Below are 19,055 nucleotides of genomic sequence, written 5' to 3'. Positions count from 1 at the left end.
TGGCTGACAGTAGTAGTGTGCCAATGTGCATGCCTGAGAGACGCCAGGGGGTATGATTGTCTTTTCAAGTTGGCTGCTCTGATAAGCTGTTCTCTCTCCGCTTCCTCCTTACAAAAAATAATACACCATAAGGTTCAGAGAAAGAAATACGCTCCAAGGAAAAGCTGACAACTCTTGTGTTCACTCTGAATCATATTCCCATTCACGCACAAGCCTTTTGTGTATTCATGATTGACTCTTGAGTGGGAAGCTGGTTTCTCTGATGCAGACATTTTAAAACAAGTCAGTCCAAGCTGCTAGCAAAAACATAGAATGCTGCTTTAAATGAGGTGGTGCTCTTTCTTCTTCTAGCCTGGTGCTGTTTTCTCAGGCAGAGAGCTCTTTCCTTCTACTGGACATGCTAAAAACGGAACATGGAACATGGAACATGTATTCACATCATGTTCCCTGTCTCCAAGTTATCTACCTCTTCATGGTTTTAGTATAGCTCTCCAAAACAATATGACACAGAGGTTTTGTTGCTGATTGGGGATCAGTGTTGTACACACAAGAAGCACTGAATGTTCAACATGAAGCTTGGATTTGGAAGGCACTGAGCCACCAGGCTGGCTAGCTAGAGGGGGGGATGCCAGCTTGTTTAAGATAGGATACTAACAGAATGGACCAGAGCACTCCTGGACCTTAAATTGTTTGAACTGGGATAGCCATGGCTCTCTCACGTATCTAGTTTGTCCTTGAATGGTGTTGGGGGAAAGAGCAATGTTTCTCTGACACATGCAGTGCTACAATTCAGGGTCATGTAATGAACTGGAGAGCCAGGATTGCATAGGGGTTAGAGTGTTAAACTAGGGTTGGAGAGACCCAAGATCAAATCCTTAACTCAGCCATGAACCTCACCTTGGGACAGCCACTATCTCAGCCTAATAAGTCCCCCAGGGATGTTCATATGGAGGGGGGGGGGTCATGAGCACTACCTAGAGTTTCCTGGAGGAAAGGCAATATAGAAATATAATAAATAACATTGGATTGCCAGCAGCCAAAAGAATATATTCTTCACATATTGCATAATTAACTGCATATATAGTGGTGTTGTCTATTAGCTTGGAAAGCCATTAGTAGAGCAATGGTGCCTAAGTTAAAAAAAGTTAAAGGACCATGACAGTTAAGTCCAGTCGCGCACGACTCTGGGGTTGTGGCTCTCGCTTTACTGGCCGAGGGAGCCGATGTTTTTCCACAGACAGTTTTTCCAGGTCATGTGGCCAGCATGACTAAGCTGCTTCTGGCGAAACCAGAGCAGCGCACGGAAATGCAGTTTACCTTCCCGCCAAAGCAGTACCTATTTATCTACTTGCACTTTGACGTGCTTTCGAACTGCTAGGTTCGTGCTTTCGAACTGCTAGGTTCCAGGAGCTGGAACCAAACAACAGGAGCTCACCCCGTTGCGGGGATTCGAACCGCCAACCTTCTGATCAGCAAACTCCATGCTCAGTGGTTTACACCACAGCGCCACCCATGTCTCGGTGCCTAAGTTAATCTACCCTGTTTTAAATTCTGCCTAAATTTGTCTATCCCATGATGGTTAGGTAGAACTTCTATGTAAAATTGCAGCATACCTCTTAATACCAGGTACTGAGGGCAGGTTCTTTTGTAGGCAGAGTTTGAAGTCATCTGGTTGGCCAAGACTGTACACCAAATGCTGGACAAAATAACACTTGGTTCAAATCCAAAAGAGATGGATTTTTCTCTTCCCACCCCCTTCCCCTGTAGCACCTCATGCCACTTTCCTCCTTGTTCTGGAGAGTCCTAACACACTGGAACACATTTCTGGGAATGATGGGAGCTGGAATCAGCAAATACACCTCCCATCTTCTTCCAGTAGTGGACACCTCTGTTAGATAGAAAGCCTTCCTGTGAGTGCAAGGGTACCAACTGGATTCCACAATGTTGTTTTTAATGTTAACATTTAAATTAGTCACTGCATGAGCTTGGCATTACTGCACTTTCCACATTGCTGCCCAAGGCATTGCTCAAAGAATCAATTGTTCTAAAGGATTCTTCTCATTTTCAAATCTCACGAATGACCAAAGGTTTGGGGTTATCACACAATATATCTCTTAATTAACATCTCAAGAGATCTCATCTCTCTCTCTGGATGGAGATATTCCTGTAAGCACTTCACCAAAAATAAAAAAGCACCACGATCCTGCTTTTTTCCAAGTCATGCATATTCCCCAGTGTTATTTAACTTCATTTCTCACATTCTATCATTAGCCTTACCTGATTGTTTGAATTGACCTGTAGAAAAACAGGCAGTAAATGTGCTGTTGTAAGCTATTTTGAGCTCAACAAATTGCCCTCCTTCACTTTCTCTCTCATTTGTTTTTACAACATTATCTGCTCTGATTTGTCATTCTAGTCTTCTAGCTGTTTTCACCTTGTATACACCTTGAATTATTGAGATAATTAGCACCCTGAATTTTAGAGTAGTACGGTAACGTCTTCAGATTAACCTTCTTTCACAATACATTTCTCAGTTTCCTCTTCCTTCTTCCTCATATTAGTAATTCACATATTACAATGGCAACTTCATTAACCCCAAGGCAATGTATCTATCCAGCTGTAGTAGTCAACAAAGCTGTTTATATATATATATATATATATATATATATATATATATATATATGCAGGTTTTGGTGTCCTCGGGTGTCTTCCCGTGTAAAAGTTGGGGTGTCTAGGCGACGAGTGAGACCTCGTCGAAACGTCGCCTAGACACCCCAACTTTTACACGGGAAGACACCCGAGGACACCAAAACCTGCATTCCTGTACCCGTGAAAATCTACGAAAGCAAATATATATATATATATATATATGGATTTATCAATGCTTTTTAATACACTTTCTTTTTCTCCTACTTTCAGTCATCTCTATGTCTTAGGGTACATTGAGATGTGGGGAATATTCTGTTAGTTTTCCTGCTTATACTGCTAGTGCTTCTCTTCAGTGCTATTTTTCCAGAAAAGGAGGTGCCAGAACTCACCATGAACGCCTCCCTTGTTGTCTTAGAATGGCAATGGTGCCCACCTGAGAGGTGCTGCAAAAAACCCTGATTCTCTCCCATTTTCTCCCATATTCCTTTCAAACTGCAGTACCTGTTGTGTTATGAATGCTGACACTTTGACCAATATCCTAGCATGTCAAATTTCATTCACACCTTATTATTTCTTCCAGTAGCACCTTAAAGACCATCAAAACAAAAAAAAGGGAAAAAAAAGAAAAAAAATTCCTTCCAGTAATTCCTTTAAGGTGCTACTGGAAGGAATTTTTTTTCTTTTATTTTGTTTTGACTATGGCAGACCAACACGGCTACCTATCTGTAACTTATTATTTCTGAAATTCTTAAAAACAAAAACACCCTTGTTTGGGGTTTTATCAGTCTTCATAATGCTGTTTTGCTGGGGGAGGGAAGTTAAAATACTTGTTTATATTATTTTTGTACCCTGCATAGGGATTAAACATGGGGCCCTCAAGTCCTTTCTCTCTGGCCCTTGAAATTCTCCCATAGCCCACGCCCCCTCACTGACCCTGCTCCATGCCTTCTCCAAGTGCTTTCCCCATCTGGAATGTAGTCAACTGTACCAAAAGCCACAGCTATTACTCCACCCATTTTTTTGCCTCTGCCCTCCACTGGCGTGTGGCCTATGCAAGATCTCTCAGGAGAGAATGCAACCCTCAGGCTGGAAAACGTTTGCCACCTTCGATTTAAAAGAAATGACGATCAGCTAACATGTTTAATAACACCTAAGTGATCTTGCCTGCAGATGTTTGGCTGGACTTGCAGGATTGTAAAATCATACAAGATTTGCAGGCATCTGCTACTTGGAACCTCCTGGCTTGTTTAATTCCTCTTGGCTCCTTGAGTTGGAACTAATAGTGATTTAGCTTCCTTGGCTGTCTTTTGTCATTATAATTACTTTGGCCATGGAGGCCTCTAATCTACTATGTAAACTCCTTCATTACTGCATTATCTGCAGGGACAAACAGCATTGTTTTCTATTACTTCACTCCCCCCCCCCCAAATGAACAAAGTTTGGATCCAGCATTGATTTGGTCTCCACAACTTCTAATTATCGTCATTTTTTGCTTCAGATGTGTGAAACCACCAAAATAGCCTATTGTGGATTTCTCCATTATACATAACTCTCTGTAGTCCTCATTATCACCTCCTTTCCAGCTGCAAAATAGAATAAATTGGCCTGATTTCTCTTTCTTAGCATCTCCCCCCGCCCCACCAACAGTGGATGAATTTTTAGTCAAAGAAATATTGAATATACACTATACCAGCTTTGGTGGCACAAAACGAGTACAAAAGTTTGGCATCAGTTTGGAAGGGATTCCAAATTTCAGGGTTCCTATTTAATAAAGCTCACTATACTATCAACTAATCACTAAGAGCTAACAATCACAGTGTTTCTCTTACAGTAAAAGAAATAAATACTATAGCAGCTGTGGTTTAGCAAAGGGTAATTACAGGTGACATAAGGACACAGTCAGACATCAAGGGGCTTCCAGATGGAGGCTTTGCCAAGTGACAGGCATGCTGAATCAACAGAACTGATACTGTCACTGCTTCAGTGAGCAGTGCTGAACATCACTACCCCAAAGAGATGGATGGGAGCAGACTAGATGACACAGCATCTGAGAGAGAGAAATAGCAGCTGTAGCATCTTACCCATGGACTAGTTGGCACCTGCTGTGGAAAGTGTTTCCTTTCTCTTTTGGAGGGGAGCAACACACTAAAAACACTCTTTACACAACACCTGCAAGATCAGGAGCAGATGGGAAATGTATCGCAGAGTTCTCTCTGGATGCGACTGCTCTCTGGCATAAAAACCACTGGACATCTTATCCTGAAATTGAGATAGTTTTAACGTATTTAATACGGAACTCAACTGTAACGAAACAAAAGCACAGTATTTCTCTTCTTCTGTTACTATTTAATAATGTTCTTTGATTTTCGTTGTTGTCATCTGCCTATCTCAAGAGACCATGTAATGCGCCTTCAGTGGTGAAGTCAAACTGCTGTGTTAGCAGCACCAAAGTGACCTCCCCAGGGCACAGACTTGGACAGTGTGTATGGAGGTGCTGAGCTGTCCAGACAACAACATTGCTCCATTTGAGCCTTGCTGATGTGGTCCAAAGGACAGCAGAGAAATACATTTGGCACCAGCTTGACAGGAGTTGCTGGAAGGAGGCATACAAGGCACCGCCCAACTATCTTAGTGACTCCACTCCAGATTTGTGTGGTGTTTACTCCTTAGACTTTTCTTCTCCCAAAAACATCCCACAAGGCAGTGGAGTTTTAGGATCAAAGTTTTCCTTCTCCTAGATGGGCTACCTCCCCAAGTTGATGAGCCCCATCTGTTCCTCACTTCCCTCTACAGCACATGCAGAAACTGCATTCTTGACTGTTGGACCTACTATTGGTCTCATCTGCTCAATCCCCTGGAGCCTATCTTCACAGGGGAAGTCCCTAACTCACCAAGGGTTTGAGACCCATTGGCTAACCTCAACTGATTTAGCCGGCCAGTCAAAGCCATTACCGGGGTGTCACCACTGTCACATGCTGACAGTTTCTAGGAGCCTCAGGTGAGAGCTGAGTGCATGGTGGGGACCAAAGGTGGACAAGCTATCTCAGAAGGAGCATTATGGATTCTCTATCAGAGGTTCTACCCATCCCCATACATCCCATATACCTCTTCCTTGAATAAGCTTCTGTTTTTGGCTTGGGCATGATGATCATAGACAACTAGGGACTCAAACGATTAACTAATGCAACATCCTTCTGCCAACCTGGACCATTCACATACCTGCACATGCCTGTGCACACAAGTAATCCACAGGGCAGATCACAACACACATCAGACCAGGAGCATGCTCACTACAGAACAAATATCCACAAATGATGCAAGCAACTACACCCAATCTACAAGATATGAGGCAGGTAGAAAAATGGAAATCTCACCCCTATCTTACCTAACAAGCAGACAAATTAATGGAAGTTAAGACTATGAATGGCTACTAGTCAGGATGGCTATATGGTATCTCCAGGGTCAGAATTCAGGGTCTGAATTCTAGTTGTTGGGAAACAATCGTGGATGAGAGCTGTTGCCCTCATGCCCAGCTTGTACTTTGCTTCTGTGAGAAACATGATGCTGGATTGAAATGCACCTTTGTTCTAATCGAACAGAACTGCCCTTATGTTTATATTTGTCCCAAACCCAGGCCTATCTGGCAGCAAGTCAGTATGTCAAATTCCCACTTGAGGGTCAATCCACATGTCCAAAGTCCAAACCAAAGCACAGTCCCACAAACATCCTGGAGATGTCAAGCTGAGGTCTTCCAACGTGAGCAGCTGAGCAGACCTAGCCCCTCAGCTCTGTTTTCCTTTTATACTTTGCATGCTGATTGCAGCATTGGGGCTTGATGAGGCATATGACCCACACCTGTTCTGAACCTACTCCAGCTGAGTAATCACACCTTCTCCCAGAGCTAGAGAGGTGGCCTGTGGGCCAGCCTTCTGGAGTACCCCACTCGCTGCTCCCTGTGCCTCATAGTCTGCTGTGTTAATGGAGACAAGGGCCTCTCTGGCTCTGGTGATGGGTGCTACTGCTCTGGTTCCTGTGCACTGAACTCCATCCCCTCATCATCCTCCATCACCACATGAGTACTGCCTACACCAAACTCTCCTTCCCCACCCCCAGCTTGCTCCGGTGTGACTTAGTCCCAGCTACACCCCTCACTGGGATCCTCTTCTTCCTTCTCATTGTTCCTGCCAGTTCATGACAATATTCTTTAATCTGCCTGCCCTATCCATGGGCCATGCTGGCTGAGATTGGTGGGACTTGAAACCTAAGAACATCTGGAGGGCTATAGGTTCCCACCTCTGTCCTAGATTTCGGATCTGAAGTATTTTGATAGCCCTGAATAGGTTTTGTTATGGAAATTGTTCCTGTATTCTCAGCCTATGATTTATTCCCATCATAATACTGCTAGAATCATAATATTGCCAGAGCTATATGCTTATGCCTGAATTACCGCATGCTTAATCAATGTCACTTAGAAGACTCTTACCAGAACCTTTGCACTCAAGATTGAAGATGCTCTCCTAAACTTCATACATAATAAATGGAAGTGCATTGACAAGGGAAGGTGGGGTGACAGTTTTAGAGGGGCCAGAGATTTCTCCAAACCTTTGCTTAGCTTGAATTCAGCTGTCATCCTATATTATGAGGATATCTAAGTGCCAGAACAGGAATACTTTTGAGCCCCAAGTTTATGGAATCATAAATTTGCAAAGGCTCTTGAGGAACTGTTCTATTACCTCTTGCATTGATTCAGCAAGGGTGATCCATGTACACACATGCTCCCATTCCCTCCTTGATCTCCATGTTCAAGAGAATAATTCCCGGTATGCCTTCTTGCTGCATCTCTGCATCCAGCACTCACAGATGCATGGATAGTTGTCATGGGTGGTGTGAGACTGTGGTCAAAGTTGCATAGTTTTAACACCCTCTTTAATGTGTGTGGTTGAGTTGATCCTTGCATGCAAAAGCTGTTGATTCAGAATCTATGGATAGAAGCAAAAAGTTACTTGGATTTTGTTCCCATTGAAATTAATGAGTCTTAACTTAAACCCTGACTTACTTGTCAAATTCATTTGAGTGAGACCTAAGTTCAGCTGATTAAGTCTGGATTTCCCTTGGCTTCTTCCTTGGAAGTGCAAATTCTATGGTGATTCTTGTTTTTTTAATATTTGTATGTAAGCTGAAGACCAAAAATAGTTTTTAAAGAGTACTGAACATAGTGTGAGAGAATAATTACTTTACAATAGGTATGCAGGATTTTTTTTGTTCCACTGACTAGTGCCTCTGTTTCAAAAACCTGCAAAATCAATTTACCAATTTCCAAACCTTCAAAATTCTGTTTTTTAAAATTTATAACATGAATCTTATGCTTATAAAAATCTGGCTCTCTTTTTGCAGGTGTATTGCTATCATAAAACTGACCATCAAGCATTGCCCTGTTTGTAAGCAATAAATATTTAATAGAGTGGAGAAATTCCATTTCAGATTGTTCCATACATATTATACTTTCTATTGAGCTTTGCTTGCCTCCCAACCCTAGTTCTGAAAATGGTTATGTACTTCGTAATATGCCACAGTTGGAAGAAAAACTGACCTACATAATTCTAGTCAAGTTTTCAATATACTGCTAGGAGAAAGTCATTGCCTCTTATGCTTACAAATGAATTTCCCACCTTAAAAGCTTGCAGTAGCTCCATAAAATGAGAGGACAGCTGTCTTCCTGAAAATCATAAATTATTCCCAACTGGATATTTCAAATCCACTTATAAGTCAGTGTATATACATTGTATTTCTTTATGCTTTCAAATGTGCATGCCTGCAAAGAGTTATGAGCTTTAATGGATAATTGCATTGGTTTAAAAATAGTTACAAGTTCTTCTCACATTTATGTTTTTAAGCATTAGAATGAGACCGGGTTTACCTGGGATTTAAATGCATATGACATTTCACCAAATAATGGATTGCATGCTTAATTTATCAATCTAACCATCATCATTTGACCAGAAATTATTATGCAATCAGTTTGTGAGCTCAGTGGGTTTATTCTTTATATGAGATCTTATCTAAATATGTTGTTATAGGTGATCCAATTATCTGATGGGGCAGAAAGTCCAGGGATGTAGCACTTAACTGGTTTTTGGTAAGTGCCGAGATCACTGGAGACCAAGGACAGATTCACAACTTGGATATTAAGGAACATCAAACATACATTGAAAGCCCATGACTTCCCCCAAAGAATCCTTGGAACTGTAATTTCCCCCTAAAAGAGCTATAATTCCCAATACCCTTAACAAACTACAGTTCCCAGGAATCTTTGGGGCCATGTGCATTGGATATGCTTTAAATGTATAGTGTGGATCTGTCCTTACAAAACAATCCTACCCCCAAGTGGGAGAGATCTGCAGTGATGTGGCAGAGCTTTTATGCTTTCTTCCTTGCCTTTTTTTAATTTTAAATCTCTCCCATTGAAGCATCCAATAGAGGAGGAATCCAATTTCTGCTCCTGCAGAGAAGGAATTCCACAGTACCCTGTGAGCTAAGGTCTGCTCCATGATGGTGTGTTGGAATATTTCAGTTTGTTTACAAATACAAAGGCTGTGCACAGGTGGAGGCAGAATGCTCAAATGCTCCCACTGTCAAATCCACTGGCCAACGTCCCAGGCAAGCCCTGAGGATCAGATGGCATCCCTCTCCCCATTCCAAGTACAGAAACTGAAACAGTTCTCAAATTACCAGTCATCCTGTGTCAGCAAGTGAAGTGCACCCAAGTGTGAACTACCATTCAATAACTCAAAGCTGAAAGTACCACAGACTCTATTGAAAAACAATGCGTCTGAAGTGCTCTGAAAGTTTCATCAGCGGTAGGCAGGGACCCACAGATTTTGGGTATAGGATGCAGTTTGTCTTCTGTGAATTCTCCATGGCGTTAATATTGCAAACTTAATAAAAACAAGGTCTATAATTTAAAATAATTGATAGGATTTAAGTGGCATTATTATAATGTTAAAATATGCATGAATTTGTAGTTGTACTTTTTGTGGGATTTTTATTGATGGCAACATTTAATTCCTTGCAGAAGGTTGCCTTTTCTTGCCTCACACAGTCACAGAGTGATGGTGACAGTGAGGATGTGCACTGTCTCAATTTGCTGGGGCTTTCTGTCAGCTGATGAGAGTGCTTCCTAATCATCTTGTGGACCAGGATGCAATCTGACCAGATATTTTGGATTGAAGTACATGCATAGTTGCTGTCTGAACCTGGGGCTGCCACCTCTTATCCCAGAGATCAGGTAACTCTAGCAGATGCAGGAGAAAAGGCTGTTGCAGTTTATTCCATTCTTTACCTTCACCGTCCTATAATCTGTCACCTGCATCAGTTGCAGTGTGGCCCACCTGGAATCCACAGGTGAGGAAAGAAATGGATGGCAGGACCATAGAGGGGAAGGGTGGGAAGAATAAAAGTTATCTCCAGTTAGAAATCTAAATGACAATGTGGGGGTAAAAGGTGGCAACCCAATTCACACCTGAGTTAACTTCAGGTAGTTCAACACAGGCTCTGGCTGTCAAGAGTGGTGTTCCCAGGATACCTACCATACTGTTCAATCATCTTATCTAATAGATACACATCTTTTCATATCCCTAGATACTGCACTTCCTAGCTGTAGGACTACATAGTGAAAGTACAGGGCTATTTCACACAACAAACAGCAGCAAATCCTGATTTTACACCAAGTGTATTGTTAGATGTATACCTAAAGAAAATTCATCTGTGAAGAAGAACAGAAGATTTAACAGCTGCCACACAGTTTCTCGCATTCAGAATACAATTACAGAACCTCAGCCAATATTATATTAGCAGCAACCGGTTCCTGTCCTGATCCGCATATTGTACTTTTACTCTGAGGTATTCCTCACAGCTGTGCTGATGGGCTATTTGCCTGCTCAATCTGCATTGGAGTGAACTGGGGGCTTTAGATTTTGGTTCCCTTCCAAACAATTAAACAGGAAAATAGATCCTTTATGAAGCGAACAGCTCGCATTGGTGATATAGCTATGCAAGTGACAGATGTGTGTAGCATTATTGCCATGTTTTTGCAACTATGTAAGTAATACAAGGAAGGCCTTTCTGGATTCAATAATTTATTAAAAAATAAAGTAAATCCGGTCTTAAAAGCAAAGCATCTGGGGTCCAGGGATACAAAGTAATGCCTCTTTCTGCGTCTGCCTACCTGGGTCCTTAGATTTAGAGCGAGGTCTTCTCACTGTACCATCACTAGGGGACTTTCATCAGGTGGTGACATGGAACAGGGCCATCTAGGTGGTGACACTCCTTTTATAGACACACCTTCCTCTGAGAATATGACTGGTGCGCTTAAGCTCCATCCCAATGGCAACCTGAGCTCTGGTTAACCCTTTCATGAACATATTAACTACATATTACAACAATATCAAGGACAGAACGCATGGAGACTATTTTGAACTATGTGGTTTTATGAATGTTAGAGAAAATATGTTGACTAGACTTCCCATTCTCCTAAGCCTTAACTGTGCTGTGCCTGGTATCTTTTTGTTTTGCCTCTTAGTTTTGTAGCTAACCTGCTTGCTGGAACTAAGATGTTTACTATTGTTTTCACCTACCACAATGTGTGTCTAGAAACAGCTGTGAATGGAAGAAAATACATCACTGTGACAGCTACATACAGCTCTTGAGGTACCTTGTTTGGGAGTTCTCAAAAATCACAAATCATCTTTATCATTATTTAGCTTTTTAAAAAAGCATTATTGAAATTCAAAGGGAAAGTTTCTCAGCAGATAAATTCATAGACATGAAAAATTCTGCTTGTTTTAAGAAGACGTCCCTTTTGCTTTCTACTGATGCTTTTAAAAGATAAACTAAAAAAGATTTGTAAACTTCAAGGAAGATGCCTTATCGGCTCTATCAGCTATATATACTTGGCACTCTGGGATATTTCCTTATATCCACAACTGCTTTTTTCTGCAACCATCTGTCCCACAAGTATCAACATGCCGAGATATTTATTCTCCATACATTTTGCAGCACCAATATTGTCATCATGAATATAAATTAAAATGCTCTCATGCTTGCTGCTCTTCACCTTCTTCCTTATGCTTCCAGATGCTCACACATAGATAATGATTATGCAGCTTGATACAGTTTACGGCAAAATGTAATTACATCAGCTTCCACTTTCCTGCATAAACAAATACCTGCAAGGATGTATCAAGAACAGTTGGGGGGGGTATGATACACTTCTGCAAAGAGAATTTATATATTTAGAATGTAACTTACCTATATAGCACAGATTGTAGAGAACACTAAATACCTTGTAAAAAATAATTGTGATGTTTGCTGCTTGATTGCTGCGAGTGTGTTTCTAACTGTGGTTTTCCCTAAAGTGATGCCTGATTGCTCTCAGGGATTCAACAAAAGAATGTTAATGTTCTCAAGGCATATAGCTAGTTTCTTGAACTTGCAATTCACATACAGAAGCGGGATCTCAGACTGGTGCTCTAGAGCAGGCTTCCTCAACCTCGGCCCTCCAGATGTTTTTGGCCTACAACTCCCATGATCCCTAGCTAACAGGACCAGTGGTCAGGGATGATGGGGACTGTAGTCTCAAAACATCTGGAGGGCCGAGGCTGAGGAAGCCTGCTCTAGAGAGTATGGGCAGGGTGTGTGTGTGTGAAAGAGAAGGGGGTTCTGAAGTTTTGAAACAGAGACAGATGGACTAAGAATCATGACAATGTATAGATATATCTCCAGTCAACTCCCCCTTAAGACAAACAGAAAGGGGAAAATTCAGTGGGGGAACGTGAGAGGAAGCAAAGCATGGTGCTCCATGTATTAGACTCCAACTTCCCTAGTCCTGTCAGCATGGCAGGGATGATGGGAGTTGTAGTCCAATATTATCTGGAAGGCCACAGGTTTCACCAACCCCTGCCCTACCCTTTGGCCCTGGTCCAATTCTCTCCCCCTCATGCCCTCACTCTGCTGCTAACAGCTGCTACAGCAGCACAGTGATTTTTCAATGAGCAATCAGTACAGGGACAAAAGGTGAAATCTCTCCTTCCACTGCGCCACAACCCTGATTCAGAATTGTTCCCCTGGCTGCCGACAATGTAAAAATAACTTAACACGCACAGTGTCTCCGATATAACATCTAGTTTAACCTTGAGAGATTAGAGCAGAGGCAGTGGCAGACCTTGGGGTCTCAAATTTCAGTGGCACCCTGTAGGACACCCAAATTCAGCGCCCCCTGCCTCTCACGCTCCATCCTAAAGAATTGTTGTGACCCCCTGAGGCTCCGCACCCAGTAAGATCGAACCAGTCATGCTTCCCTAAACCCACCTCTGGCAGAGGTGGGAAACCTTTGTCCCTCCAGGTTTTGCTGAACGACAGCTCACATCAGCCCCAGCAAGCATGGCCAATTGTAGTTCAGCAACATCTGGAGGTCTAAATGTTCCCCACTCTGGAATAAGGTTTCTAGCTAGAGATAGAAAGATGCCATGTGCAGACAGCCTTGCCCTGAGGTGGGGGCTGTACAAATTGTTATTTGGAAATATGGTGCAGGCTGCGCTGCTTATAGCAGTGTATTTCCCTTCACTTGTCTCTGCTTTTATATCTGGAAACAAAGCATTTATTACAGTGTGACAATGTGTGTCCAGTGCTTTCGCATTGGAAGGAATCTAAACTCTAAACTTTGGACTATAGTCCCTGGAATTTCTCGCTGATTTCAGGATGACAACAGTCTGCCTATCCATGATTTTAGCTTACCAAGGATGTTGCATATTTGGTTGCTTCTATCTAATTTAATGGTGCTGGAGGAGACTGTTCAGAGTCCCATGGACTGCAAGAAGATTAAACCTCTCCATTCTTAAGGAAATCAGCCCTGAGTGCTCACTGGAAGGACAGATCCTGAAGCTGAGGCTCCAATACTTTGGCCACCTCATGAGAAGAGAAGACTCCCTGGAAAAGACCCTGATGTTGGGGAAGATGGAGGGCACAAGAAGAAGGGGACGACGACAGAGGATGAGATGGTTGGACAGTGTTCTCGAAGCTACCAGCATGAGTTTGACCAAACTGCGGGAGGCAGTGGAAGACAGGAGTGCCTGGCGTGCTCTGGTCCATGGGGTCACGAAGAGTCGGACACGACTAAATGACTAAACAACAACATCTAATTTCTATATCTAGCCATCTACATCAGTGCATTACCATATTATGGAGCTATGGTTTGAGGTTTTTTACTCAGGTGGTGCTTTTTTGTTCAGATGATTGCAATGAATGACCAAGAAAAGAAAAGCCCACTAGATTGTGTAGGAGAAATATAGAATATAGAAAACAATTATGTCTGGATTTCTAGAGGGGCAGCCATATTAATCTGTTGCAATTTGTTGCAACCAAAATAGGAAAGAGTTTTGCACCTTAAACTTTATCATCAGCTTTGTGGACTGCAGTCCATTTCAGCATATGCAGGAACTTCATATGCAGGAAGTATAACCATAAATTAATTGACAAGTGTGTGTAAACACGATTGGAATGTGTTTGTGTGCATGTTGTAGAGTGAGGTGAAACACAAAATGAACAGACAGTGATAATTACATAGAAGCAATATTACTACAGTTGCCAATTAAAAAGGGAGTGTTGGTGATCCTGGCATCGCTAAGAAAATCAACACATATAGTATGATGACAATCTGTAAACTCAAGTCAAGTCACAGGTGACAAAACTGTCTACGAAAACTGTCTAGACATCTTAAGGCAGCCCTGTTCAGGGAAGTTTTTAACGTGTGATATTTTATTGTATTTTTGCTTTTTATGGAAGCCGCCCAGAGTGGCTGGGGAGGCCCAGCCAGATGGGCGGGGTATAAATAATAAATTATTATTATTATTATTATTATTATTATTATTATTATTATTATCCCACCATCGTGCAGGATCTCACATCAGTCTAAAGCTGGCAGAACATGAAGAGAGAGAAAATCAACCACATTCCAGAACATATGTCTGATCCTGTAAGATTTGGTACTGAGGCAGCAGCTCAAAGGCTCAAGAGTGCAGGATCCAGCACTAGCAGAGGAAGAAAACTCCCCTCCCCTCCAGCACAGGGCTCCACCAGATCTGATACAGCAATAGACACTGATGCTTCCTGTGAAATCTTTTTCAAGGCAAGAAAGGGTAAAACTTAGAAGTCAGGAGGGTCAGGGATGACTTCTAACATGGAATCCTACTGTATACAATCACCTCAATTCAATGCTTCATGCCCAACTAATTTCCATGTAGCTCATTTCAAAATAAGCTGAGCTGTCATCTGTGGAATTAAACTTTCGAATAAATGCCTGTACAGTGGGACCTCGGGTTAAGTACTTAATTAGTTCTGGCAGTCCGTTCTTAAACTGAAACTGTTCTTAACCTGAAGCACCACTTTAGCTAATGGGGCCTCCTGCTGCTGCCGTGCCGCCGGAGCATGATTTCTGTTCTCATCCTGAAGCAAAGTTCTTAACCTGAAGCACTATTTCTGGGTTAGCGGAGTCTGTAACCTGAAGCGTATGTAACCTGAGGTACCACTGCATAGGATTTGGGCAGGGCAGGGGGATGATATGATAGCATATATTTGCTGTTACAACCTCAGAATTATAAACAAGGATGGAGACTCTGAGAAAGGATGTGGAATACAACTGCTTTTTATAAGGTCAAATGCAGCTTTGGACTGCGCTCACAAACGAATCATATCAAAATCAATAAGATATTGGCCATGATACTGTTCTAATGAAGGGGAGAGTTAGGGTTATATAGTTACAAATTGATTAATGCACCACTTAATGCTATTAAAATAAGATTTAAAATAAAAAATGCACAATTAAAATATAATAAAATACTAGCTATAATAAATATAATAAAATATACAACAAACAATCCCATTAACATAAATTTCCAGGTTCAATATCTGGCATCTCCAGTTAAAAAGAATCTAACTCGTCCTGCAGAGCCACTACCAGAGTATATGGTAGAAGGCTGTTCATGTTCCTTCAGTGTTTCCAGAGAAACACGAGTCATAGCATCTCTTCAAGAAACAGTATTGTGCAACTCTGACTGGGGAATATTAAGGACCTTACTCTTCCTAGGGGTTGTAAATAAGTGCATGCGTTTGGAGAGGATTGACTTCAACAGCATGAGCTAGATTGCTAGGGTTTGCACTCACATCTATAGATCAAATATGTATACAGCTGCATTTGTAGCACATGCAGTGAAAAGGATTCAGTGTACAGATTGTGATTTCTATCAATGACCCTCATTAGAAGAAGAGTTTGGATTTGATATCCCGCTTTATCACTACCCGAAGGAGTCTCAAAGCAGCTAACATTCTCCTTTCCCTTCCTGCCCCACAACAAACACTCTGTGAGGTGAGAGAGACTGAGAGACTTCAGAGAAGTGTGACTAGCCCAAGGTCACCCAGCAGCTGCATGTGGAGGAGCGGAGACGCGAACCTGGTTCACCAGATTATGAGTCTACCGCTTTTAACTACTACACCACCACTTTTAATCAGGGATGATGGGAATGCATAGCCCACAGCATCTGGACATCACTACATGGGCTAACTGTTCTCTACAAAGAGTATTTTCCATCACCTCCTACCTGATCATTTTTACCTAAGGATCAAATGTCAGACCTTCTGCATTCAAAAGATTTGCTCTTCATCTGAAGTATGGTCCCTCTCCCTTCTTCATAATCCCCAATGTGCAGTGGAATCAATCATTCTTACTCTGGGACACTATCACCTCTTCTTCATATGTTCTATGGCTGAGTTCTGAGGCTGAAATCAAACACCAGGACTGAGCTCCACCACAGTTTAACTTTTGGAGTTGCACCAAGCAGCCTAATGCACATCAGCAGGTGCAGTTATAACCTCCCTTCCCCCAGTTTTTGAGACATGCAATAGTTTTGTACGAGACTGATATGGGGCACACGGCTGTTTCCAGAGGAGTAGCCCCAGTCAACAGTAGCCCCAAACAACAGAGCACTATTGTACTGGCACAGAAAACCTCATTCAATCTGCAGTGCAACACGATATGATGTCACTTTGCCGGCACAGTAATATGGTATACCATCCTCCAAATGCATCTCACAGGATTAAGATGTTTAAATCTTCGGCACTGTCAGTGTTTTCCAAAATTGTAACACAAACTACTCCATCAGACAATAGCTTAAAGAAAAAAAGACTATAAAATGGATCTGATGCTTGAATGTTCCTCTAACAAAAGTGTTTTTATTTTGCGTCTCAGAACAGAAGCAAAGCAGAAAATTAATCATTAACATAGCAAGCACATTGTCTAAGAGTGATTCATTATAAAGCAGCATTATAAAGCAGTCTCAAAGCTGTTCATTGTCTCAAAGTTAATAAATTTTATTGTTCATTAGCAGCATAATAAACCTGGTGGGCTCTTAAATGGGCTGTGTTCCTGTTTTCAGACCATTAAATTAAACACAACAATGCCATTGCTACCTGTGGATTTGTTTCCAAACTAATCTTGGGTGTTAGCTAACATTTGTGAATGCCAAAGCAATGGTGGTGTATGCACTTACTGCAAACAGCAGTCATATGTTCCAATCCAGTGAGAGTAATGAACCATGTGGAAAAAATTGAGGACCAAGCACACACATGGATCCTGCACTCATAGCTTCCAACAGTGGGTCTCTGGGTCAAGCACTGGTTACTCTTTGTGCATTGTTGTGCAGATGGAGAGGTTTTAATTCCATGCCATGGAGATATTGCAGGAGAAAAACTGCGTGAATACAGAAAACGGCACATGCTACAGTAAGAAAGAAGATTAACTCACATGTAATACACAGCAGTCCATACAAACAGTCCTGGATAGTAAAGTTCAATTCCTTTACAATCACACTTGGAATATTGTGTACAGTTCAGGTTGCTGCACTTCAAAAAGGCTATTGTAGGAGGAAGAGAATATGGCAACCAAGTGATCAATGGGCTGGAACACCTTTCTGATGGATAAAGACATTTGGGGTGTTTCTTGTTTGATTAATAGAATTCACTGCCATGAGATAGCTCAGTTGGTAAAGCATGAGACTCAGAGTCATAGGTTTGAGCCCCACATTGGGCAAAACATTACAGGGGGTTGGACTAGATGACTCTTGTTTTCCCTTCCAAATCTAGGATTCTGTGATGTTGTGAAGCTTAGTTGAATTTAAGAGGGTATTCGACAAACTCATGAAGTATGTATACACCTATCAACAGCTAGTAGTCACAGTGGCTATATGGAAACTCCAGGTTTCAGGCTCAGTGTGCCTCTGAATACCCATTATTTGGGAATAACTGTAAGGAAGGAGAATTTCCACCTGTTGTGCATTGCCAAGTGCATTGTGGGAAATAGGATACTTCTGTTCTGTTCCAGCAGGGCTCTTCTTATGTTCAGAACATTTACAAGAATCCTCTGAATAGTCAACTTTTGTTGAGGCTTCAGCATGATTTAAAAATGAATTATTGTGGAAATCCTCCCTTTAGAAAGAGCTGATAATACTTCCTTACAAACTGGAGCTTCATTTTAATTCCTGTCTGAAAAGGTTGAAAGGATCTGAAGAAGCCTGCAAGTCAAGGACAGGTGCCTGTTTCATACATTGTAGGATCAAAATATCATTACAAAAAGGGGGGGGCATAGAAGCTATCTACCTCTCCACAAGCCTTCCAAGGAAATGTTTAATTTCGGAAGAAAAGAAAATGCCATCAGTTTGAGCAAGTGTGACAGCTGCTGTCGTAAAGCAGATTAGATGTGCTAGGTTCGTAATCTAAAAGATGTGAGTCAATAACAAGTGGGAACTTGGGGGACTTTGAAGAGACATAAAAGAAATAAAATGAAAATAATCATATGTTTCAAATACAGCATTAAGAAGGAAATGAAAAAGAAAAAAATGAACATCTAAATAATAAAAATAGAGTAAGGATGTCAACTTTTTAGCTGTGGTTTAACGATATAGTTTCATCAGCTGTTGATTTGTTGCTTTAAATAGTTGTTTGGATTTTATCCTTTGTCAGAATACTTTGAGCAGGCAGCCTAGGAAATCCTTTAGTGAACACCTTATTCCAGTCTCCATCTGTAATGGGATTTGAGATACATATATGTATGTGTGTGTGTGTGTGTGTATAATTGTTAATTGCTTTAAAATAGTGATTGGACTACTGCAATGTGCTTTATGTGCGGCTACCTTTGAAGGTGACCTGGAAACTACAACTAATCCAGAATGTGGCAGCTAAACTGAGGACTGGGAGCAGCCACAGATACCACATAACACCGGTCTTGAAAGACCTAAATTGGCTTCCAGTACATTTCCGAGCACAATTCAAAGTGCTGTGCTGACCTTTAGAGCCCTAGGCCT

Source organism: Podarcis erhardii (assembly GCF_964252035.2).
Source record: "Podarcis erhardii genome assembly, chromosome: 3".
Taxonomy (NCBI): Eukaryota; Metazoa; Chordata; class Lepidosauria; order Squamata; family Lacertidae; genus Podarcis; species Podarcis erhardii.
The sequence above is the reverse complement of the archived record's forward strand: the minus strand, read 5'-3'. Positions refer to the sequence as shown.